We start from the raw sequence: 27,104 nt of genomic DNA on the forward strand, positions 1-27,104 counted from the left end.
CGGGCATGGTACAAAAAAGTTGCGGTCTACTTGGTGCAGGTTGCCATGTACAACTCTTTTGTACTATCCCGAAGCGCTGGCAGCACAGGGACATTCCTCCAATTCTATGAGGCAGTCCTCAAAGACCTGATCTTTTCGGACCGGGAAAGAGCAGGCCGGAGTACCTCGGGAACTGGAGGCGCCCGGATCGTCCCTGGCCAACACTTTCCAGGTGTGGTCCCCCATACTGGAAAGAAGGGACGAACCCAAAAAAGGTGCAGAGTGTGTCACAGGAGGGGGATACCGAAGGACACCACAACTCAATGTGACACAAAAAATTTATAGCAAGCGATCAAAAAGTCATATAGCCCCCAAAATAGTGCTCGTCCCGCAAAAAATGAGCCCCCACATAAGATAATCAGATAAAAAATAAATAAAAGAAATGACACCTAGACTTTAGAGATATCAAAAAGGATAATATAGTCAAAAACCTAAATAATTATAAAAAAAAGTAGACTTATTAGGTATCGCCGCGTCCGTAAGAATCTCCTCTATAAAAATATCCCATGACCCAACCCCCCAGATTAACACGGTTAAAAAAAAAAAATGAAAACGGTGCCAAAAACTCCATTTTTGGCACTTTTTCATTTCAATCCGTTTTTTTCGGTAACAAAACAAGGGTTAACAACCAAACAAAAGTTAATATTTATTACCCTGATACTGCAGTTTACAGAAATGCCATATTTGTGGTCGTAAACTGCTGTATCAGTAAAAGGGAGGCCGCAAAAGGAAAGGACCGACATGGTTTCTGGAAGGCCGATTTTGATGGCCTTTTTTATTGACACCATGTCCCTTTTGAAGCCCCCCTGATGCCCCCCTAGAGTAAAAACTCCCTAAAAGTGACCCCATCTAAGAAACTACACCCCTCAAGGTATTCAAAACTGATTATACAAACTTTATTAACCCTTTAGGTGTTCCTCAACAGTTAATGGCAAATGGAGATGAAATTTCAGAATCTCAATTTTTGGTAACCTTGCCTCACAAAAATGTAATATAGAGCAACCAAAAATCATATGTACCCTAAAAATAGTCCCCCAAATAATGCCACCTTATCCCATAGTTTCCAAAATGGGGTCACTTTTAGGGAGTTTCTACTCCAGGGGTGCATCAGGGGGGTTGAAACAGGACACGGTGTAAATAAACCGGTCCATAAAAATCAGCCCTCCAAAAACCAAACGGCGCACCTTTCCCTCTACGCCCCGCTGTGTGGCCGTACAGTAGTTTACGGCCACATATTGGGTGTTTCTGTAAACGGCAGAGTCAGGGCAATAAAGATACAGTCTTGTTTGGCTGTTAACCCTTGCTTTGTTAGTGGAAAAAATGGGTTAAAATGGAAAATTAGACAAAAAAATCTAATTCTCAAATTTCATCCCCATTTGTCAATAACTCTTGCGCAACACCTAAAGGGTTAACGACGTATATAAAATCAGTTTTGAATACCTTGAGGGGTGTACTTTCTTAGATGGGGTCACTTTTAGGGAGTTTCTACTCCAGGGGTGCATCAGGGGGGTTGAAACAGGACACGGTGTAAATAAACCGGTCCATAAAAATCAGCCCTCCAAAAACCAAACGGCGCACCTTTCACTCTACGCCCCGCTGTGTGGCCGTACAGTAGTTTACGGCCACATATTGGGTGTTTCTGTAAACGGCAGAGTCAGGGCAATAAAGATACAGTCTTGTTTGGCTGTTAACCCTTGCTTTGTTAGTGGAAAAAATGGGTTAAAATGGAAAATTAGACAAAAAAATCTAATTCTCAAATTTCATCCCCATTTGTCAATAACTCTTGCGCAACGCCTAAAGGGTTAACGACGTATGTAAAATCAGTTTTGAATACCTTGAGGGGTGTACTTTCTTAGATGGGGTCACTTTTAGGGAGTTTCTGCTCTAGGGGTGCATCAGGGGGCTTCAAATGGGACATGGTGTAAATAAACCAGTCCATAAAAATCAGCCTTCCAAAAACCATACGGCGCACCTTTCACTCTACGCCCCGCTGTGTGGCCGTACAGTAGTTTACGGCCACATATTGGGTGTTTCTGTAAACGGCAGAGTCAGGGCAATAAAGATACAGTCTTGTTTGGCTGTTAACCCTTGCTTTCTTATTGAAAAAAATGGGTTAAAATGGAAAATTAGACAAAAAAATTAATTCTCAAATTTCTTCCCCATTTGCCAATAACTCTTGTGCAACACCTAAAGGGTTAACGACGTATGTAAAATCAGTTTTGAATACCTTGAGGGGTGTAGTTTCTTAGATGGGGTCATTTTTGGGAGGTTTCTATTATCTAAGCCTCACAATATGACTTCAAACCTGAACTGGTCCATAAAAAGTGGGATTTTGAAGATTTCTGAAAAATTTCAAAATTTGCTTCTAAACTTCTAAGCCTTGTAACATCCCCAAAAAATAAAATATCATTCCCAAAATGCTACAAACATGAAGTAGACATATGGGGAATGTAAAGTCATCACAATTTTTGGGGGTATTACTATGTATTACAGAAGTAGAGAAACTGAAACTTTGAAATTTGCTAATTTTTGCAATTTTGGGGTAAATTAGGTATTATTTTGTGCAAAAAAAATAATTTTTTTGACTTCATTTTACCACTGTCATGAAGTACAATATGTGACGAAAAAACTATCTCAGAACGGCCTGGATAAGTCAAAGCGTTTTAAAGTTATGTGCACTTAAAGTGACACTGGTCAGATTTGCAAAAAATGGCCTGGTCCTTAAGGTGAAATAAGGCTGTGTCCCTATGGGGTTAAGGCTGTGATAATATATAATTCACGAACGTGAACCAGCTTTACTTGATTAGTGTGAAAAACTACCCTAAGTCAAAAAGAAATGCAGGGAAATTTCACCTCTTGAAATCTGCAGAATTGTGAATACAGCTCTGGACTATACAAGCAGTAAATGGGAAGTTACTAGAACTGTAAAATGGTTGTCAAAGGTGAAAATGCTATTTAATATAATTAACAGTATTATAACAAATACCCCAATACAACAGACAGCAAAAGCTCTTCATGGCATCATTTTGTACCTCTAATCTTGAAGGAAGGATGGATTAATGATGAAATAATAAAATCTGCTCTTCCAAAGTATCTAGTGTCCGTAATATGTTATTATCAGAACATGTAATTGTGAAAGGATTTCAGCGCCATATAACTTGTCTATTAAAGTGTGTTACAAAGTATTTCCTGACTTAGCAGAAATCTATATTTTCCTACCTACAATAAACTTGCTGCTGAAAACATTTTCTGGGGGGGGGGAAACGTGGCCAAGTTGGGCTAGCTTTAAATACAAAATAATCTAAACCACAGGAGATAACTCAAGAAGTGAGTTGTGTGTTCTTCGGCCACTGTGGAATTACTTATTTCCTCCATATTTTGCAGTGTTTTTATTTCCACAATTCAAGAAGAGCAAAAGCGTTTTTGCAGAGCACATACCTCATCCTTCAATGCGGACATTTTGAAATGGGTTGACAGCCAGTGCAGTTTACAGTATGAGATCGCATTTCGCGGGAGACAATACATCTAATATACTACTTAACTCTTTAGTAGTTCATGTACAAGCCATTTGTTTTTTGTAGTTGTCAATAATGCAACTCTCTGATCCCCTCCCCCTTTACTAAGGCTTATACACCTTAAACAGCTGCAACAAATTTTATTCTGACCTTTTCTATGGCTTATTATTATAAATATTTTTTTTATGCTCAACCATTTGTGAGATACAAGGGTCTGTTTTCAAGCTGTCAGTCTATTTTCTTTGAATCCGTCATTTCATAGCTCATGTGCAAGCTCTTATCTCTGATCTCCTGACCTCATAAACAGTCATTATAGCTTAAAGGGGTTATCCCATGACTAGTACATGACAATCTCTTTATAACAAAGCTAGAACCAGCCCTGTACCTCAGATGGATCCAGAGATCTCCCCAGTCATTGTTCTGCTAGATTTATATTAATCTGGCAGCTCAAGGGGCGTGTCTTTACTGCTGCAGCTAAGGGTGTGTGTCTCAGCTCTCCCTATCACAGCTCAGGGGGCGTGTCTCAGCTCTCCCTATCACAGCTCAGGAGGCAGTTGAAGGATGAAACTGAGCGTGTGCGGCCATCTCAATGAGCAGGACAAAGAAATAAGAAAAAGACTAAACAGCAGATGGCGCTACACAGATACACTTTATTGAATAGCTTAGTGGCTATGCAACATTTTTAATTATATGCAATTACAAAAGTAGCACTATGGAAAAGTGTTAGTTTAAAAACGGTATGATATTGTTCGTGGGACAACCACTTTAATTCTTATCAAACTGATAAGGATATAGCTTAGTCTTTTACACTTGCATTTTGGCTTTCCGTTTGCGAGATCCGTTCAGGGCTCTCACAAGCGGTCCAAAACGGATCAGTTTGCATCAGTTCAGTCTCATTCCACTTTGGAGATGGACACCAAAACGTTGCTTGCAGCGTTTGTGTCAGTGAAAACGCATCCGTCCCCATTGACCTACATTGTGTGCCAGGACGGATCCGTTTTCACTGACACAATAGAAAATGGATCTGTCCTCCACTGACTTTCAATGGTGTTCAAGACGGATCAGTCTTGGCTATGTTAAAGATAATACAAACATATCCGTTCAGAACGGATGCAGCTGGTTGTATTATCTGAACGGAGTGTGAAAGTAGCCTTCAGAGCTGAACCCAGACATACCTCCATTTTCACCCCGGCAGTCCCCCTGACTTGAGCATCAGAGCAGTTCATGCTCCAATGCTCTCCTTTGCCCTCCGCTAAATCGCACAGGGCAAAGCCATTTTTTGGAGATCCGGTGACGTACTGGGGCTCTCCATGGGGTTGCCAGGAAGCCTGGTGACGTCACAGGCACAGATGGGTGGGATTTAGCGCTGCTCTAGCCAGTAAAAAGCGCTAAAGCCTGCCCTACACCATTTAGCACAGGGCAAGGAAGGGCATCGGAGCATGAGATGCTCTGATGCTAGGTTTAGGGGGCTGCCTAGGTGAAAATAAGGGTAGTCCGGGTTCAACTCTGAACCCGGACAACCCCTTTAAAAAGGCGTTTATGAGGTCAGGAGATCAGAGATAAAAGCTGCACATGAGCTGTCAGATGACAAGCTACAAAGAAAACAGACTATGACAGCTTGCAAACAGACTCATTTTTAACCCTTGTCACTTAGAAACAGCTGAACATTTTTAATAAAGACCAATTGAAAAAAAAAAAAGTATCCCAAAATGTGTGAAGTAAGATAATAATAATAATAAAAAAAATTGATGAAAAATATGTACAGGTAGCACTACTGCGTCAGGTCTCCCGGATGGGTGTTCTCAGCCGACAGATTCACCCAATCTACAAAAATGTGCTAAATATAAAAAAGGCTGGGCACTCACTATTACCTGGAGTAGGTTGTACTTTATTTGTGGGAATATTCTAATAAATCCAATAACCATGCACAGTGACTAAAACACACATTAAATGCATGCAATGAGTAACAGAATATATAGTATGGCCAGACTTAAAATAGAACAATCTTCTCCAATAGGACTCGAATGTATGAGGAACTATCGTGGACTTGCAATTATTCAGTAAATGAAGATGTAACTTTCTGGGAGAAGAGTCCAAGGCTCATCCCCTAGTAACACTGGGCAAATGGCATTGCATTGACCTACACATCGGGCTCATGAGCAGTAATGCAAAGGTACCATCCATAGCTCCAACATAGCAATGCACACGTGCTCAATGCTGCTGGAGAGGAGTCCTGGACTCACATCTTTAATTACTAAACTTTGCAAGGCCAGACAAGCATGATATATGCACGTTTGGGACCCTAAACTTCAGCTACGTAACGGCATGGTGATGGTTCAGTGACCCCAAGCCAGGTGACCGATTCTCTTTAAAAGCAATGCTTTAAGAGGAAAATATCTCCATAATGCTGCATGCCATGTCGTTCTTCTCATGGACCTGTGTGCCCATGCTTAAAATGAGAGGCACACAGATGCATACTGAAGTCCTGCATTCTACTCCCCTCATATGGATCTCACAGAGTATTAAGTTGAGATATGAAAGTTATTTCTTGGCAATCCACAGACGTACACCAATACTGTGATGTTTCTGTCCTATAATACAGACTTTCTTCAGACATTAATGAGAAGCCACAATAAGTGGATTTTGGTTCGCAGGGTTTATAGTACTCAATCAGGTAGTCTAGTTAACAAAAATATATATATATAAAAATAAAAGTCTTACAAAAATATACCCTCTATATCACAGAAGCACTCCCATCTGGGACATTGACAGCATATCGCTAGGATATGCTATCAATGTCAGATAGGTGTGTCCCATGTTTGGGACATGCTCCTATCTCCAGAATGGCATCCCAGAACTGAAGAGAGAAAAGCTCCGTTCAGCGCTATGAGAGTCACTGGCTCAGCTACTTATGGCAGTCCCATAGTGGTGAAAGAAGAGGCGGTCACACGTGCGCGGTGCACATGCCATTCACCGCTATGGGACTTCTGAAAATGGCCAAGCTTGCTTGTCTGGATATCTTTGGAACTCCCATATCAATGAATGGAGAGCACGCCATGCATACGTAGTTTGCTCTCCTTCACTTCTGGGGCCCTGATTATTTAATAGGAGTGGGTCCCAGAGATGATACTTGCATCTATCTGACACTGATGGTATAGCCTAACGATATGACATCATTGTCCAAGATGGGCCAACCCATTTAATCTAAATCATTGTATAGATATAGATCATAGGAATGGCAGATATAGACGTGTCTATAGAGTTTAATGTAAAAATGGTAAAGTCTGGTGCTATGTACCTATATGAGGTGTATAAATGGGTATGAAGAATATAGAGGTAATTCAGGAGAAAAGAGGGTGGCTGTCACAGGTTATGGTGAGAAACAGGTAAATACATCAGTGTGAGTACAGGGTTTGGGTGCATTCACACGTATAGGATCCGGAACCATTCTTTCAATGGGTCCGCAAAAAAGATAGAACATGCCCTATTCTTGTCCATTTTGCAGACAAGCATAGGCATTGTTTCAATGGATTCGCAAAAAAAAACAGATGCAACACGGACGTCACCCGGGCATCATCTGTATTTTTAGCGGACCACAAAATACATCCGTTCATGTTAATGCACCCTAAATATGAAGCGAAGGGTGTATGTCATAACTTATTGGCAAATAAGGGGAAGATATGGCATACTGTATCAGTGTGAAGTATGTTGAATACTGCATCCAAATGCACAGAAGAAGGTTGTGGAACGATACCTCAAACTGAAGACACAATATTTTGCACTATGAGGAGACTGACAGACAAAGTGATAACTTTCGGAACTCCTTCTGTGTGTCATAAAGTACAGTGAGATACTGGGGATACCTGCAGAAACACCATGAAGAGGTAATCTCAAAAGCAGTCTCCTCTAAAAAAAATAATCCACCGTGACGATCACTGGAGGCTTTTTCTGGCCAATGGAGGGGACATGTAGTATTACAGAGAGCCCATTTAAATGAATAGGTCACATTGTAAAACATGCCGGGCTTAGTTCAAAGTGGGAACCCCTGTCACTCAGGCGCTCTGAGTTGTGAACCCCCACTGTGAAATCCAAATGTCCTAGCATGGCATATGGACGGGGCTGTTAGTTGGTGTAACTGCCTGCAAATTAATTACAGCATCTTATTTTCATGAATTTTAGTTAGAGCATCTTACTAGCGATAGATTTCCTTTATGTTATGGTGGCACCTTACATATGTCATTCCATCTCTACTTCAAGTGCTCTTAGATGAACAGTCAAGTGCATTTCAGCATTTGCAAGGAAAGAATGTACTATTTCTTAGATACCGAAGACGGAAACATGTGACTATAAGATGTCAGCAAATATCACTCATGGACTAGAGTAGTCTGTGCAATGTTGGTATAAATCCAAGGCAATGAACTGTGTTGACTTGCAAATGGAGTGCAGCTCCTTCAACAGCAATCCAGTGTGGAACTAGCTGGGAACCATGTCCTGTCTACTGTGTACATGATCTCTCTAAAGCAACAAAAAGGTCACAATTTTCCCATCCACAGGATGACTAACACACAACTATCACATCCTGTTTTGGGCTTTATTTATTTATCATTACATAATATGTTAAACTGAATAATGTGTTTTCCAAAATCTGAGCTTGCTTTTTTGGAGTTTGACCTAGGTGATATCAACAGATACAGCACTGAACAAGTAAAGCTGCTTTAATATAGTGTGAGGGGTAGCTTTCTTTCAGGGGATCATCCTCACAGATACAACTCCAGGACACCAGGTTCAAGGGCCAAACAATGCATTTATTGTGGCACCCCAGCAAAAATAGAACAAAACAAAACAATAATAAATAAACACCTTGCCCGTCTAGGCTCTACCTAAACACAGTCATATCCCTGACTCACCTAAAGCACCGTTCACACACGCGGCTTTCTTAGCCAGTAGTCTAGCTCACTTCCAGGCAGTAACAAAGTCAGTCTAGGCTATCTCCCAGCCTCGTGGTCCCTCAGCCTTGCCCGGCTGAGACCACACTAACAAAGCCTCTAAACCTCTGTCCACAGGTAACACACTCCTCCCTTACGGACACCTTGGGAGGTGCTTTATGCCATCCTGAAACAGTCCCTCCAGCTGGTCTCACCTGTGGTGGAATAAGGGGTGTGGACAGCACTATCATCCCCTTCCTTGCCTCTAAACTGTGTGAGACCTGTCACTGTCTCACAATAGCCTACCCGTGTTTGCAAGGAAAGGTCATATTAAGGGACAATCGTAAATCGGTAGGCGGCCATGTTTTCATTTGTAGACTACCCATGACTCCTAGGCATAATAATAAACCTAGCTTTCTTTTTACAGAGAAAGTAAAAGCATCTAGCTTCAGTTACAAGAGGTGTTCAGAGTCATTCTCTGGCACACGAGCACACGGCCCTCCTTTCATCTTTCTTCTTGTTGCCACATGTGCTTTGTTTATTGTCTCTATTTTTTTGATCAATGTTCTTCAAACATTTTGGAGTTCTACTCTTCTGCATCTGTGAAGTATACATCCTGCGAATGAAACTTATTATAAGGTATCATTTTCTGGGTCAAACCAGGATGTGCAGATGGAGTAGCATTTATTCACATATATTATACATTGTACGTTTCAAACACAGCAACATTTTTTTTCAAACCTAAACATCTACAAACAATTTGGTTCTTACACTACAACTTACATTTTCTTGAGGATGTCCAACTTTATATAGGTTTGCAAATACCCCACCCAGCTGTTGAGGTAAGCATACTTACCTGCTCCCCGATGCTCAGCTCTGGATCCCTGGGTCAAACGGTGTCTTCAGTGTGGTCCCACTCCACTTCTGGCATGGATGGGGTCATGTGCCAGACTGCATCCAATGACTAGCACTTGCAATTATTATGCAATTTTGTACTTTATTTGGTTTGCAGAGAGCTGTTGCATTGCATGTTTTGTTTTACAATGACTAGCCATAGCATCGACTCTTAGGCCTCTTTCACACGGGCGTCAATTTTTTGGCCCGGATAAGAGGCGGGTGCGTTGCGGGAAAATGCACGATTTTTCCGCGCGAGTGCAAAACATTGTAATGTGTTTTGCACTCGCGTGAGAAAAATCGCGCATGTTTGGTACCCAAACCCGAACTTCTTCACAGAAGTTCGGGCTTGGGATTGATGTTCTGAAGATTGTATTATTTTCCCTTATAACATGGTTATAAGGGAAAATAATAGCATTCTGAATACAGAATGCATAGTATAATAGTGCTGGAGGGGTTAAAAAAAAAAAGTTGACTCACCTTATCCTCTTGATCGCGTAGTTCCCGGTCTCTTCTTTACTAGCTGTGGGCTAAATGACCTGTGGTGACGTCAGATCACATGCTCCAATCACATGGTCTATCACAGTGGTGATGGAGCATGTGATCTGACGTCATCAAAGGTCCTTTACCTGTATTTAATGCTCACCACAGGTCCTGCTCAACAAAGGATACAGAAGGAGATGCCGGGCTTCGCGATCAAGTGAACTAAGGTGAGTTAAATTATTTTTTATTTTTTTAACCCCTCCAGTGCTATTGTACTATGCATTCTGTATTCAGAATGCTATTAATTTTCCCTTATAACCATGTTATAAGGGAAAATAATAATGATCGGGTCTCCATCCCGATCGTTTCATAGCAACCGTACGTGAAAATCGCACCGCATCCGCACTTGCTTGCGGATGCTATGCGATTTTAACGCACCCCATTCACTTCTATGGGGCCTGCGTCGCGTGAAAATTGCACAATATAGAGCATGCTGCGATTTTAACTCAACGCACAAGTGATGCGTGAAAATCACCGCTCATGTGCACAGCCCCATAGAAATGAATGGGTCAGGATTCAGTGCGGGTGCAATACGTTTACCGCACGCATCGCACCCGCACGGAAAACTCGCCCGTGTGAAAGGGGCCTTAAAGACACATCCCCATTGCGAGCATTCATGCTGGAAGTTTACTTGCAAGGACAGAAGTGCAGTGAAGACAGCAGTGGACCCATGGTCACTAGAGTCACTAACATGAAGCTTTGGTTCTGGTACATTGCATGGAATATTATTCACCTACTGCAGTATAGTTGCCATGTAATATTACATTTGCCCAGCAGCGACTAGGGAATGTCTCATCTCAGAGAGTCACAGATGTTTACCAGTTACCTCTGCAATCAGACAATCCCTTCAATGCTTTATATACAAATTTTGTTGGACACAGGAACAAGACATCTTGAATTGAGACACATTGAGATTATTTAGTTTTGGCATAACATATTAAGAACTTTACATAAACATATTCACGTTTACTTGACCTGTTGATACACAAATGTATACAAGGCGGTGGCTTCATGCCCTAAAATTGTCAGTACTACCCCCTGCAACCAATGATGTTATATTCTGCCAAAGATATAGTGAAAGCAATTTTCTGCACAAGGTTTAATGTGCTATTCACGGTAAAGATGATTCAGCTAGAATAGGGGTTGTCTAGTCCCTTGATTTTTTTTAACCCCAAAAAAATAATATTATGAACTGAGTGATACTCACCATACTTCTCACCTACTGCCTCCAGTTATGACGTTTTAAGGGACGTTGCATTTGGAGAGAACATGTTGGAATGGACACCTCATATCGTGCTTAGGGGTACGTTTCATTGATGATGTGCTCATTCTTTAGATGGGATCTAAAGAGAGTTTCCATCAGTTTGTGGCTAAAATAAACATACACCTTTTTACATCTGAAATTGACCAGATCAAGATTACATTCCTCGACCTAAACATCATGAGAGATGAGGCGGGCAACATAAGCACCAGTTTACATTGCAAGGAGATGGCGACAAACATTGTCTTTTACATTGGAACAGTTGTCATCTCTACCCTTTCAGAAAAGGTATAACCAAAGGTCAGTACCTTAGAGTACAACGAAACTGTTCCACCATTCCACATTCCAAAGAGCAGATGGGGATCTGAGAGATAGATTTCTGCGACGTGAATATCCTAAGTCCATATTGAAAGAGGCCTATCATCAGTCCTTGGGGAGTGACCGAGAATCATTGCTATGCCCTCGGATGAGGGAAGATTGTATTATAGCTACCTTTGATGTAGCCCACAAGGAGGTCAAAGACCTCTTGTCCAATTATTGGGGTATTTTACAACTTGACCCTGATGTGGAGCACCTGCTGGGACCTGGACCAACAATTACTTATCGCTAGGGACAAAACATTAAAGATAGACTACCTTGCAGTTTTTTTTCAAAAGCCACAAACGCTTACCTGGTTAAAATCCAGGGCACAGGACATGTTTCGTTTTGGCAACTGTATAGCGTGTGAATCCATACAAACAGGGAATTCTTTCACTAGTACCTCTACCAACAGGTCCTTCACCATCAGGACGTTTATAAACTGTAGAACTGCAAGAGTGGTATACTTGGTCACATGTACATGTGGCCTTTAATACGTGGGCAAGCCAAAGCGTGAATTTCGCCGCAGAATAGGTGAGCACCTCAACAATATTCGCAAGAAATCTGCCCAAGAATAAGCCTTTGGCACGGCATGTTGAGCAGCATCATTCCACCAATTTAAAAGCCATTATGTTTCAAGGCATTGAAACTATTAAACCGTCTCCATGTGGTGGTGATATTGATGTGCGACTCCTGCAGAAGGAGGTCCAATGGACGTTCTGATTGCAAACAGTACGTCCTAAGTGCCTAAATGAGTATATTTCATTCACTTCATTTCTTTGACGAGCTGATGGTGATGTCTGAACGAGCAGTTATTCACACGTGCTACCATGAGCTCCTCCGATCCCGTAAGGGTCTGAGATGAAGTGACATACTGTTATGGTAGAACAATTTGGCAAGAAGGCCACAAATAAGGACCAAAAATCTTCCCTTGCCTCCCCCCCCCCCCCCCCCAATGCATTGAAATACTTGGTGCACTATTAGTTTCTGTTGGACACATACTTAGTTATGGGAAGGATATAATGGGATCCCCTTCCACATCATTTTAGGGAGGGATTTTGCTTTATGACTCAGCAGTACAAATGGTAAAATACTGGCTTGTAGTTAACACCTATGTGTCACGGACGTACCCAAGACAGGAGGCAGGAGATCGGCAACACGTGGTTTGATCTGACATGTTTTCCGTTTTGATCAAATGATGTCTGTGTTGTTTCTGGTGCTTGCCACACCTTCTCTCCCCAGGTGTGGCAATTATGGTAATTTAACCTTCTCAGTTTGAGTTCTCGATAGCTGGTTTGTGGATCTCGGCGGAGTTCCTGGTGCTGCCATAGCCACTTGAAGTTAAGTGTTTTCTTTCCCTTTCGATTTTCCTTGGGTTATTTTGTGTGTTGAATTTCACTGTCATTTGTATTTAGGCCTGAGGGAGACTCCTGTTTGTCCTTCCTTTTGGAGGAACAGGTTGTCTCAGTCCTGACATTAGTACCAGAGTCCTATAGGGTGAGTTAGGACATTCGGTATTCCTGTGCATGAACTCGCCTACCTCTGGGGTCTGGTCATACTGGTAGTTAGTCAGGACTTTGATTAGGGTTTTACTAGGAGGTGTCCATCTCATTTCCCTAGTTCCCAGGCCTTATTCCCTCACCCCTTTCCGTCCTATGTTCAGTTTGGTGTTTTCCTCCCACACCTGATCACAAACCAGCACCTAGATCGAATTGTTTTGTAATTATATGCAATAAAATTTTTGCATAGCCACTGAGTTATTCAATAAAATGTATCTGTATAGCACCACCTGCAGTTTTTTCCTTATTTCTTTGTCCTGCACACTGAGATGGCCGCACATGCTCAGTTTCATCCTTCAACTGCCTCCTGAGCTGTGATAGGGAGAGCTGAGACACGCCCCCTGAGCTGCAGCAGAAAAGACGCTCCCCTTGAGCTGTCAACTTGATATAAATCTAGCAGAGCAATAAATGGGGAGCTCTCTGGATCCATGTCTATGGCAACAGCTATGCAACATAAAGATATATGTCATATAAAATTAATCATACAAAAATGATTGATCCTATTTAGATTGGAAAAAGATGGTTTAAGGTTGTACTGACTTGGTTGTCCTGGATTAGGAAAAAAAGTTTTTTTTTTACCAGAAACCGCTCCACCCTTGTGAAGAGATTATTTTACTATTACATCTCAGCTCCATTCAACAGTGGTCATCTGCAATACCAGATGCAACCCATGGAAAAAACATGAGCAGGGCCCTCATTCCTATAGTTTCAATTGATTCTTCGTTGCTATGTAATGTTTGATTCTGCTCCGGTTCCCCATGTGGTGATCGGAAGGAGCGGGAGCATGTTTGCAATAGCCCCTGTCATAGAGAATGAGGTGGCTGCTGCTGCACAGTATTTCCTATTTCCTTGTCTGTAGCAGGACTCCATAGGAAAGTAGTAAATTTCTCACAGACTGCATTGGATTAGCAATCTTATGATTGCATGTTATAGTTCCCTATGAAAACTATAAAAAAAAAAGTGTTAAAAATATAAAAAAAAAAAAAAAAATTAAATCACCCCCGTTTTCCCAAAAGAAAAATACTAAAGAAAAAAAATACATATCATGGGTTTCTCCACGTGCGAAAATGCCCATACTATACAAATATATTCCCCTTCTCGGTAAATGATGAAACAGTAAAAGACGGCAAAATGTACGATTTGCCATTTTTGGCCGCTTCATTTGCCATCAAAGATTTCATAAAAGTGATCAAAAAGTCGTACACACCCAGAATGCTATCAATGAAAAGTGCAGATCGGCCCACAAAAAATAAGCCCTTTACACAGCTCCGTACACATAATTACAAAAAAGTTATATGGGTCAGAAAATATGGGTGATGAAAATATAAAACTCATTTTTTTTCAAGTTTTTTATAATTTCATCAGTATCAAAATGCAAGAAAAACTATACTTAAAAGGTATCGCCGGATTCTAGAATGAAAGTAACTGGTCAGTTTAATCGCACATTGAACACCATAAAAAAAAAATTGAACTGTGGCAGAATTGCTTTTCCCCCCTATTCCACCCCATTTGGATTTTTTTTTCCTGCTTCCCACTACATCATATGCAATATTAAATGGAGGCGTTGGAAAGTACAAAAAAACAAGCCCTCATACGGCTAAGGGCTCCTTCACACTTGCGTTCTTTTCTTCCGGCATAGAGTTCCGTCGTCAGGGCTCTATGCCGGAAGAATCCTGATCAGTTTTATCCTAATGCATTCTGAATGGAGTGAAATCCGTTCAGGATGCATCAGGATGTCTTCAGTTCCGGAACGGAACGTTTTTTGGCCGGAGAAAATACCACAGCATGCTGCGCTTTTTGCTCCGGCCAAAAATCCTGAAGACTTGCCGCAAGGCCGGATCCGGAATTAATGCCCATTGAAAGACATTGATCCGGATCCGGCCTTAAGCTAAACGTCGTTTCGGCGCATTGCCGGATACGACGTTTAGCTTTTTCTGAATGGTTACCATGGCTGCCGGGACGCTAAAGTGGTCACGTGATCCATGCGCATGGGGCGCTCTGACGTCATTCTGGAGCGCCCCGGGAGCCGCACGGACTGTAAGTATACTGCTCACCCGCTCCCCGCTCCTACTATGGCAACCAGGACTTTAATAGCGTCCTGGCTGCCATAGTAACACTGAACGCATTTTGAAGACGGATCCGTCTTCAAATGCTTTCAGTACACTTGCGTTTTTCCGGATCCGGCGTGTAATTCCGGCAAGTGGAGTACACGCCGGATCTGGACAACGCAAGTGTGAAAGAGGCCTAAGTGAACGGAAAAATAAAAAAGTTATGGCTCTGGGAAATGAAACGAGACTGGAAAAAATAAATAAATAACTCTGGGGTAGAAAGAGTTAAACTCTAATGCGTTATGTTCAATGCTGACATATGCAATTGGACCAAAATTGCTTAATTAACTGCCTATTATTTAATGAATACCACACTAAGATCAGAATCCAAGCTCTGCTGCAACCCTTTATTTTAGTTTTTATGACATTTTAGTGAAGGATAGATAAGACAACAGCACAGGCCGATTATATAAATAATGGTGGAGAAAACCCACACAAAACAGAAGAGAAACATTCCTTGTCCTAAAACAATGGGGGATATTTACTAAGCAGCCAAATTCTGTCTCCAGTTGTGCCAAAAAAGTCACCATATTAAAAAAATATATATATATATATATATATATATATATATACACACACAAACCGGATTCCAAAAAAGTTGGGACACTATACAAATCGTGAATAAAAACTGAATGCAATGATGTGGAGGTGCCAACTTCTAATATTTTATTCAGAATAGAACATAAATCACGGAAAAAAATGTTTAAACTGAGAAAATTTACCATTTTAAGGGAAAAATATGTTGAATCAGAATTTCATGGTGTCAACAAATCCCCAAAAAGTTGGGACAAGGCCATTTCCACCACTGTGTGGCATCTCCCCTTCTTCTTACAACACTCAACAGACGTCTGGGGACCGAGGAGACCAGTTTCTCAAGTTTAGAAATAGGAATGCTCTCCCATTCTTGTCTAATACAGGCCTCTAACTGTTCAATCGTCTTGGGCCTTCTTTGTTGCACCTTCCTCTTTATGATGCGCCAAATGTTCTCTATAGGTGAAAGATCTGGACTGCAGACTGGCCATTTCAGTACCCGGATCCTTCTCCTACGCAGCCATGATGTTGTGATTGATGCAGAATGTGGTCTGGCATTATCTTGTGAAAAATGCAGGGTCTTCCCTGAAAGAGATGAGGTCTGGATGGGAGCATATGTTGTTCTAGAACTTGAATATATTTTTCTGCATTGATGGTGCCTTTCCAGACATGCAAGCTGCCCATGCCACACGCACTCATGCAACCCCATACCATCAGAGATGCAGGCTTCTGAACTGAGCGTTGATAACAACTTGGGTTGTCCTTGTCCTCTTTGCTACGGATGACATGGCATCCCAGATTTCCAAAAAGAACTTTGAATCGTGACTCGTCTGACCACGGAACAGTCTTCCATTTTGCCACACTCCATTTTAAATGATCCCTGGCCCAGTGAAAACGCCTGAGCTTGTGGATCTTGCTTAGAAATGGCTTCTTCTTTGCACTGTAGAGTTTCAGCTGGCAACGGCGGATGGCACGGTGGATTGTGTTCACTGACAATGGTTTCTGGAAGTATTCCTGAGCCCATTCTGTGATTTCCTTTACAGTAGCATTCCTGTTTGTGGTGCAGTGTCGTTTAAGGGCCCGGAGATCACGGGCATCCAGTATGGTTTTACGGCCTTGACCCTTACGCACAGAGATTGTTCCAGATTCTCTGAATCTTCGGATGATGTTATGCACAGTTGATGATGGTAGATGCAAAGTCTTTGCAATTTTTCGCTGGGTAACACCTTTCTGATATTGCTCCACTATCTTTCTGCGCAACATTGTGGGAATTGGTGATCCTCTACCCATCTTGGCTTCTGAGAGACACTGCCACTCTGAGAAGCTCTTTTTATACCCAATCATGCTGCCAATTGACCTAATTAGTGTTAATTGGTCTTCCAGCTCTTCGCTATGCTCAAATTTACTTTTTCTAGCCTCTTATTGCTACTTGTCCCAACTTTTGGGGGATTTGTTGACACCGTGAAAATTTGAATCAACGTATTTTTCCTTTAAAATTATAAATTTACTCGGATTAAACGTTTGATCTGTCATCTACGTTCTATTACAAATAAAATATTGACATTTGCCATCTCCACATCATTGCATTCAGTTTTTATTCACAATTTGTTTAGTGTCCCAACTTTTTTGGAATCCGGTTTGTATATATATATATATATATATATATGTGTGTTTTAGACCAGGCATGCTCAAACTGCGGCCCTCCAGCTGTTGTAAAACTACAACTCCCACAATGCCCTACTGTAGGCGGATAGCTGTAGGCAGTTCGGGCATGCTGGGAGTTGTAGTTTTGCAACAGCTGTTTTAGACACTTTTGAGCCTCAAGAGGTGTGGGGTAGCAGGAACAAGGTGTGGCTAATGTATGTCAAAGTCATACCTAATGATGGCACAAAGTAAGACAATCAGCAGGTGGTGTAATGTTAAAGAGGAATCAAATGTATCATCCAGCATGAGCCCCTGTGATACATAAAGCACATTTTTAGGGCTTATTCAAATGACTGTATTTAATAGGTCCGCAAAAAATGCAGACAGCAATCCATGTGCTGTCCGCATCCGTATGTCCGTTCCGCAGTCCTGCAAAAAAGATAGGACATGTCCTATTCTTGTCCGTTTTGTGGACAAGAATAAGCATGGTTACAATAGATCTGCCAAAAAAATGGATGCAACATGGAAGTCATATGTATTTTTTGCGGTCCGCAAAATACATACAGTCGTGTGAATGAACCCTTAGACTGTGTAGCTTAAATTTCCATTGACTAAGGCCTCATGCACACGACAGTTGTTTTTCCCATTCATTTCAATGGGTCAGCAAAAAAGTGCTGATAGTTCATCCGTTTGTGTTCCACGTCCGTTGTCCGCGTTTCCCTTCAGCAAAAAAAATAGTGCATATCCTACTTTTTTCACATTTGCGGACAAGGATAGGCATTTATTACAAGGGATATGTGGAAAAAAACGGATCCTCCCCAAATGGATGCCGCATCAGTTTTTTTTGGCGGACGCACAATTTGCGGACTCAAAAAACAACTGTCGTGTGCATGAGGCCTAAATATTAGACAAGTGAATCCGCCCCACTCTATGGTTTGTTCTGTGATTTTCAAAATAGTCCCGGCATAAAGCACAATTTGCCATACGTAAAACTAGTCAAAGTTAAAGGCAAACGAGAAAAATGAAGATCTACAGTACCGACCAAAAGTTTGGACACACCTTCTCATTCAAAGAGTTTTCTTTATTTTCATGACTATGAAAATTGTAGATTCACACTGAAGGCATCAAAACTATGAATTAACACATGTGAAATTATATACATTACAAAAAAGTGTGAAAATATGTCATATTCTAGGTTCTTCAAAGTAGCCACCTTTTGCTTTGATTACTGCTTTGCACACTCTTGGCATTTTCTTGATGAGCTTCAAGAGGTAGTCACCTGAAATGGTTTTCACTTCACAGGTGTGCCCTGTCAGGTTTAATAAGTGGGATTTCTTGCCTTATAAATGGGGTTGGGACCATCAGTTGCGTTGTGGAGAAGTCAGGTGGATACACAGCTGATAGTCCTACTGAATAGAATGTTAGAATTTGTATTATGGCAAGAAAAAAGCAGCTAAGTAAAGAAAAACGAGTGGCCATCATTACTTTAAGAAATGAAGGTCAGTCAGTCCGAAAAATTGGGAAAACTTTGAAAGTGTCCCCAAGTGCAGTCACAAAAACCATCAAGCGCTACAAAGAAACTGGCTCACATGCGGACCGCCCCAGGAAAGGAAGACCAAGAGTCACCTCTGCTGCGGAGGATAAGTTCATCCGAGTCACCAGCCTCAGAAATCGCAGGTTAACAGCAGCTCAGATTAGAGACCAGGTCAATGCCACACAGAGTTCTAGCAGCAGACACATCTCTAGAACATCTGTTAAGAGGAGACTGTGTGAATCAGGCCTTCATGGTAGAATATCTGCTAGGAAACCTCTGCTAAGGAAAGGCAACAAGCAGAAGAGACTTGTTTGGGCTAAAGAACACAAGGAATGGACATTAGACCAGTGGAAATCTGTGCTTTGGTCTGATGAGTCCAAATTTGAGATCTTTGGTTCCAACCACCGTGTCTTTGTGCGACGCAGAAAAGGTGAACGGATGGACTCTACATGCCTGGTTCCCACCGTGAAGCATGGAGGAGGAGGTGTGATGGTGTGGGGGTGCTTTGCTGGTGACACTGTTGGGGATTTATTCAAAATTGAAGGCATACTGAACCAGCATGGCTACCACAGCATCTTGCAGCGGCATGCTATTCCATCCGGTTTGCGTTTAGTTGGACCATCATTTATTTTTCAACAGGACAATGACCCCAAACACACCTCCAGGCTGTGTAAGGGCTATTTCACCATGGAGAGTGATGGGGTGCTGCGCCAGATGACCTGGCCTCCACAGTCACCGGACCTGAACCCAATCGAGATGGTTTGGGGTGAGCTGGACCGCAAAGTGAAGGCAAAAGGGCCAACAAGTGCTAAGCATCTCTGGGAACTCCTTCAAGACTGTTGGAAGACCATTTCAGGTGACTACCTCTTGAAGCTCATCAAGAGAATGCCAAGAGTGTGCAAAGCAGTAATCAAAGCAAAAGGTGGCTACTTTGCAGAACCTAGAATATAACATATTTTCAGTTGTTTCCCCACTTTTTTGTTATATATATAATTCCACATGTGTTAATTCATAGTTTTGATGCCTTCAGTGTGAATCTACAATTTTCATAGTCATGAAAATAAAGAAAACTCTTTGAATGAGAAGGTGTGTCCAAACTTTTGGTCTGTACTGTACATGCATCTCATGGTGGACACCTAGTTGAACAAATCGAGAACATTTGGCACTGGACCGACACGAAAACACCTAATTCTATAGGTTATTGAACAGGCTAAAGTCAATCTCTGACGTCTAATAACATTGACCCATTTCCATTCTTATGATGGAGAAATGAAAGAAAGTGCAAAAAGAAATGAAAGTTAGCATTTGACAAGACCAGGCCACCTTCTTCCATTCCTCTATGGTCCAATTCTGATGCTCATGTGCATACTGTAGGCACTTTTCGGTGGTGGACAAGGTCCAGCATGGGCACTCTGACTGGTCTGTAGCTACAGTACACAGCCCCATACACGGAAAGTGTCAAATTTTTATAATAGCCAGTATTAACTTTGATCTCTGCACACATCAATGAGCCTTGGGCATCAATGACCCTGTAGCAAGTCACAGATTGTCATTCTAGGATCAGTTTTGGTAGGTACTAATGACTACCAGGAACACCCCCAAAAGACCTGCCATTTTGGAGATGCTCTGAAGCCGTCATCTAGCTATCAGAATTTGGTCCTTGTCACAAAGTTGTTCAGATCTTTATGCCTGCCCAATTTTAATGCTTCCAACAAATCGAATTCATTAATTGACTGTGCCATTGTCACAAGTTAATCAATGCTATTCCCTTCATCTGCCTGTTTCGGCTGTTCTGAGCATACAGTCTATACAACAATCTAAATGCTGGTAACATTTTGCTCTACTTGTAATTACCCAGAGTAACAACAACCATCATAGTGGTCTTAAATTGACTGCCTGGCCCAGAAGTCAACAACCTCAATTCACCTGTCTGTGGTCCCGCGGATCCCAGGCCGCTGCCCCATTCCCAGCCACATCCAGGAATGAGTCAGCGGTGTGGGACTGGCAGGACCGTAGACAGGTGAGGTTATCCACAGGGTATGACCATTGGGTTGTTGGCATTTAGGCAGAACAATCTCTAATAATTCTGCATTTTGCTTCTGTAACAGAGTTTTGACAGACACGCACCTACCAAATTAGCTGATAACACATAATGTAATGGCCTCTGCTGTGTTGTATTCTTAGAGGAATAATAGGGCAGATTTAAGAATACTGTCTAGTAGTAAGAAAGTGTAAAGTTAGTCTTAAACCGTGCCAGTTTTATCACTGTGGCTGATACTGGAGGATAAAACTGGCATAGCCTTAGACTGTTCAGTCCTACGTTAGACCACCTATTTGTTGGCTTAGTTTACTCAAAAAAAAGTGTGATACCACATTTAAGCCACACCCCTTTCCCACAAAGCCACGCCCTCTTGTTAAGCAAGATGGTAAAAGGGTCTAAAAGCGCTTAAAGGGGTTTTCTTATCTCATTGCTAGGATATGTCCCCATTGTCTGATAGGTGTGGGTCCCACCGCTGAGAACGGCGCCCCGAAAGTGATGAAGGGCGCACTCCATTCATTTCTATGGGGCCGCTGAAAATAGCTTAGCTGGCTTAGCTATTTCAATCAGGCCCATAGAAGTGAATGGGAGCGGTGGCAGGTTACTCGTGGTGCGCTCCCATTCACTTCTGTAGGGAGAGCGCTTGGTGGTGGCCTCCAGCCACCAATTTGCAGGGCTCTGTACTCGATATACAGTAGGTGGGTGGGAACCGCACCTTTAAGACAATGGGGGCATATCCTAGCGATATTCCCCACTGTCTGAGATGAGACAACCCCTTTAAATCTGTTTTTAAATGTGGTGCAAGCAATGTACACCCTTTTTTCTGCCCCAGTGTGTTCTACATCATATTAGACTATAACACTGTTCCTGGTATTATAAAGCTCTGCAGACACTGAACAAGCAGTCAGCAGACTATGCTACTTGCATTATTAAAGGATTATCCAAGACTATAAAATGCTCCCCTATATGCTGGGCCCCTCACAATGAATATACTTACCTGCCCCCCCAACGCCGATGCTTCTTCCCGTGCGTGGATAAAAACATCCGCACACGGGGAGAAGCTGCAGTGGCGGTGCGGGGACCAGGAGCGGTGAGCCAGGTAAGTATATTCAATGTGAGGGGCCCGGCATATGACGGGGGGGGGGGGGAGTTTATAGCTTTGGATAACCCCTTTAAGCATGCAACTACCAGGACTATCAAACATGGTGTAACTCAGCTGCTCAAAGTTTATGCACAAATCTATGTGTAAGGGCTCTTTCACACTTGCGTTGTCCGGATCCTTTGTGTACTCCATTTGCCGGAATTACACGCTGGATCCGGAAAAACGCTTAAGAACGCATAATTTTTTCTTTCCGGATGCGTCTTTCCGGCTTTTTTGGTAAGATACTGATCCGGAAATCCTGAAGCTAACATCAATGTTTTTTTCCCGGATCCGTCTTACGGATCCGGTATGGGGCCGGATCCGTAGTGTACTGATGAGCGGATCCAGTATGTAAATTATTTCTTATCAGAAAATTTCTAGTTTGTTTTAACTAATAAAATATGCAAGGGACAAACACACACAATACTCACCTCCAGGAGCTTCTTTCACGCCCTGTCTTCTCCCGCGCGGGCTTTCTAGTGGAAGTTTTCGCGCCAGCCAAGCCCTTCCTACTTCCGGATCCGTCGTTGCGTCGTAACAACTGAAGATGTTAGGACGGATCCGGAATAATACATTTCAATGGGCTATTATTCCGGATCCGTCGATGCGGCAAGTGTTCAGGATTTTTGACCGGAGCTAAAAGCGCAGCATGCTGCGGTATTTTCTCCGGCCAAAAAACGTTCCGGTCCTGAACTGAAGACATCCTGAACGGATTTCTCTCCATTCAGAATGCATGAGGATAATCCTGATCAGGATTTTTCCGGCATAGAGCCCCGACGACGGAACTCTATGCCGGAACAGAACAACGCAAGTGCGAAAGAGCCCTAAAATGGTAAGACAGTGCTTGAATATAGTATTAATAAGAGACTTTAACCCTTCATAATCTACAGAGTAAGGCCTCATGCACACGACCGTTGTGTGCATCTGTGTCCGTTGTTCCGTTTTCCGTGTTTTTCTGCGGACCCATTGACTTTTAATGGGTCCGTTGAAAAATCTGAAAATGCACCGTTTGTCATCCGTGTCCGTGATCCGTGTTTCCAGTCCGTCAAAAAAATATGACCTGTCCTATTTTTTTGACGGACAACGGTTCGCGGACCCATTCAAGTCAATGGGTCCGTGAAAAAACACGGAGGCACACAAGATTGTCATCCGCGTCTGTGATCCGTGTCAGTTTTGTTCCTATCATTTTCAAGGCAAACTTGACTTAGATTTTTTTTTCACTTTTCTTGTCTGGTGATCCTCCAAAAATCAAGGAAGACACACGGAAACAAAAACGGACACGGATCACGGAACAACTGAACCCCTTTTTGCGGACTGCAAAAAAATACTGTCGTGTGCATAGTCATATAGAGTGAAGACCCCATATGCTGTGATGATATATGAAACGTGAAGTTTAATCTTTCAGCAAAGATCTATTCCTCAACTTACCAAAATATTGAGAGGAAAAAAAATAATGGACTGTGCAAGTCTAAATAAATGTACCCAGATAATATAAAACAGCTGAAAAGTAAGACATATCCCTGTAACTACCGATAGCAGACATGAATGGGCTCCCTGTATTCGGCATGGCAGGATGCCACTCACTTTCAACCTCAGGTCTGACACAGTCTAGTAGTGGACGTCTAGAGTTAAATAGGTTTTGGCTCTGGTACAGGCAGTGATGAAAAACACATGAGTAGTAACAAGTCTCCTTAATATCTGTCTTCAGTACTGAGATGGGATAATCTGAAGAAGCAGTTGACTCAAGTATCATCCTCGGTGCCAACAGGATCATGTATTTCAGACTGTGTTCCTGATTACAATAGTGATACGTTCTCTGCAGTATAAAGTAAGCTACTGGATATTACCTTCTCAGGTGGATTACAAACCAAAAAAAGAGGAAATCTCTAAATCTACAAAGGTATGTGATTTCTTTTCATGTATTTTCCCTGCATACGATAGTGGGTTAGCCTGCAGATTAGCTATGAGATGTATGCTGTGGACAGATTTGGGAGGTATATGCACCGTATACAGAGAATGAGATTAATAACCACGAGGCAAAGCTGATAATAAGAGATGCAACATCTATGTATTCATCTTTAGATTACACCAACCTTCTAAGGTGCTACATACAGAACAGCTGGATTGTCCTGCATCTATATCTTCATCCATAGAGTACCCTGATTAGTACCTTACACGGTAGCATACATCAGTCATTGGCTATATGTTATCATCCATAGAGTACTCTGATTAGTACCTTACACGGCAGCATACATCGGTCATTGGCTATATGTTATCATCCATAGAGTACCCTGATTAGTACCTTACACGGTAGCATACATCGGTCATTGCCTATATGTTATCATCCATAGAGTACTCTGATTAGTACCTTACACGGTAGCATACATCGGTCATTGGCTATATGTTATCATCCATAGAGTATCCTGATTAGTACCTTACATGGTAGCATACATCGGTGCTTGGCTATATGTTATCATCCATAGATTACCCCGATTAGTACCTTACACGATAGCATACATCGGTCATTGGTTAAATGTTATCATCCATAGATTACCCTGATTAGTACCTTACATGGTAGTATACATCGGTCATTGCCTATATGTTATCATCCATAGAGTACACTGATTAGTACCTTACATGGTAGCATACATCGGTGCTTGGCTATATGTTATCATCCATAAAGTACCCTGATTAGTACCTTACATGGTAGCATACATCGGTCATTGGCTATATGTTATTATCCATAGATTACCCTGATTAGTACCTTACAAGGTAGCATACATCGGTCATTGGCTATATGTTATCATCCATAGAGTACACTGATTAGTACCTTACATGGAAGCATACATCGGTCATTGGCTATATGTTATCATCCATAGAGTACACTGATTAGTACCTTACATGGAAGCATACATCGGTCATTGGCTATATGTTATCATCCATACAGTATCCTGATTAATACCTTACATGGTAGTATACATCGGTCATTGCCTATATGTTATCATCCATAGAGTACCCTGATTAGTACCTTACACGGTAGCATACATCGGTCATTGGCTATATGTTATCATCCATAGAGTACCCTGATTAGTACCTTACATGGTAGCATACATCGGTCATTGGCTATATGTTATCATCCCTTTTCGTGGTAGAAAATAAAAACACCAAAGCTTTCCAACGCTGCAAGTTCAAAGTGACCCCATTTGCCGACCATACCCAGTATAAGCCAGAGAATTTATTAGCTGCCAAGTGCTAAAAGTAATGCTGTCCTAACTATATTGAGCAGCCAATTCCTCTAGTTTTCAGCAGGTACTATCCAATGTCCCCTCTAAGACTTTGCAGTTGCTGGGGGAGCAGTTAGGTAGACGGGCGATACATCGTGAAAGGTGGCAAATCTGCTAATGAGGGTGCAGTCCCATGCAGCAACCGTTGGGTAAACCTGCAATACATTTAAAGGGGTATTCCCATCTCTGACCTTTCTGTGGTTATACCATAAAAGTCTAATAGACGCGGACTCTGTCTCAAGAACAGAGCTTCATTTGCCTACTGCAGTGTTTAGAGAGGAGGCTCCACATGTGTGGATCTCTGCCTTTACTTCTATCGGAGAATGGGACCCCTGGTGGGACTTGCATCTATCAGACTCCTGTGGATATGCCATAAAAGTCTCACCTGCAGTCCTGTGTAAAACCCAGATAACACAGTGATAACTATGTGTACAGGTAATATAGTAGAGGTCATCTGCAGCCCTATGTAATAGCACAGATAACACAGTGATACTTTCTAAGTACAAATAATGTAGTAGATGATACCTGCAGTCCTATGTAACATCACAGATAACACACTGACACTTTCTGAGCCCAGATATAGTAGTTCATGATACATGCAGTCCTATGTAAAACCATAGATACAGATAATGTAGTATATGTTACCTGCAGTCCTATGTAACACCACAGACAACAAAGTGATAACCATTTGAGTGCAGATAATGTAGCAGAGGTTAACTGTGGTCCTATGTAAGGACTGTATTACACCAACAAATTATCTGACCAATTTATGTCTAATCAGACCAAAAGATCTGTATGTGTAAACCGCCATCTGACCAATGAGTGGTCAAAAAATCTGTCCGATAATCTGTTAACACAGGGATAACTCTCAGTACAGATAATGTAGTAGATGTTACCTGCAGTCCTATGTAACACCACAGATAAGGCTACTCTCACACCAGCGTTACAATAACACAACCGCATGCATCCGTCATGAACGGATCCGGTTGTATTATGTCTTCTATAGCCATGATGGATCCGTCTTGAACACAAATGAAAGTCAATGGGGGACGGATCCGTTTCCTATTGTGCCAAATTGTGTCAGAGAAAACGGATCCGTCCTCATTGACTTACATTGTGTGCCAGGACAGATCCGTTTGGCTCCGCTTCGTCAGGCGGACAGAAAAACGCTGCAGGCAGAGTTTTGGTGTCCGCCTCCAGAGTGGAATCGTGACGTAACGGAGGTAAACTGATGCATTCTGAGCGGATCCTTTTCCATCCAGAATGCATTAGGGCAAAACTGATCAGTTTGGACCGCTTGTGAGAGCCGTGAATGGATCTCACAAACGGAAAGCCAAAATGCTAGCGTGAAAGTAGCCTAAGGGCTCATGTACACGACCGTATTTTCTTTGCACTTCCGTTCCGTTTTTTTTGCTGACCGTATGCGGAACTATTCACTTCAATGGGTCCGCAAAAACAACAGAAGGTTATTTTTCTGTTCCGCAAAAATGTAGTGCATGTCCTATTATTGTCCACAAATCACGGTCCGAGGCCCCATTCAAGTCAATGGGTCCGTAAACAATACGGAACGCACACGGAACACATCCGTATGTCATCCTTATTTTGCATATCCATACTGTAGAAATGCTATGCCCAGCTCATATTGCTCATGTGTTTGGTGATTAGTAAGTTACTGTTTTCATTTGCGATCTGCAAAAAAAAGGATCGCATACGGATATGTTTTGTGGAATA

General features: G+C 42.1%; 2 protein-coding genes across 5 annotated transcripts in view; one reads left to right on the top strand and one right to left on the bottom strand.

The window, feature by feature from the left end:
• LOC122943759 (centromere protein P) overlaps positions 1-27,104 on the bottom strand; it is a 400,675-nt gene that overhangs the window by 121,859 nt on the left and 251,712 nt on the right. The window lies entirely within an intron of this gene.
• The window catches only part of LOC122943756 (asporin-like), a 41,414-nt gene continuing 38,022 nt past the window's right edge, over positions 23,713-27,104 (top strand). Inside the window, exon 1 of the mRNA XM_044301753.1 lies at positions 23,713-23,989. The gene's annotated coding sequence lies outside the window, so the exon portion shown is untranslated. The remainder of the gene's footprint in view (positions 23,990-27,104) is intronic.

The sequence above is a fragment of the Bufo gargarizans genome, chromosome 7 (assembly GCF_014858855.1).
Source record: "Bufo gargarizans isolate SCDJY-AF-19 chromosome 7, ASM1485885v1, whole genome shotgun sequence".
NCBI classification, from domain to species: domain Eukaryota; kingdom Metazoa; phylum Chordata; class Amphibia; order Anura; family Bufonidae; genus Bufo; species Bufo gargarizans.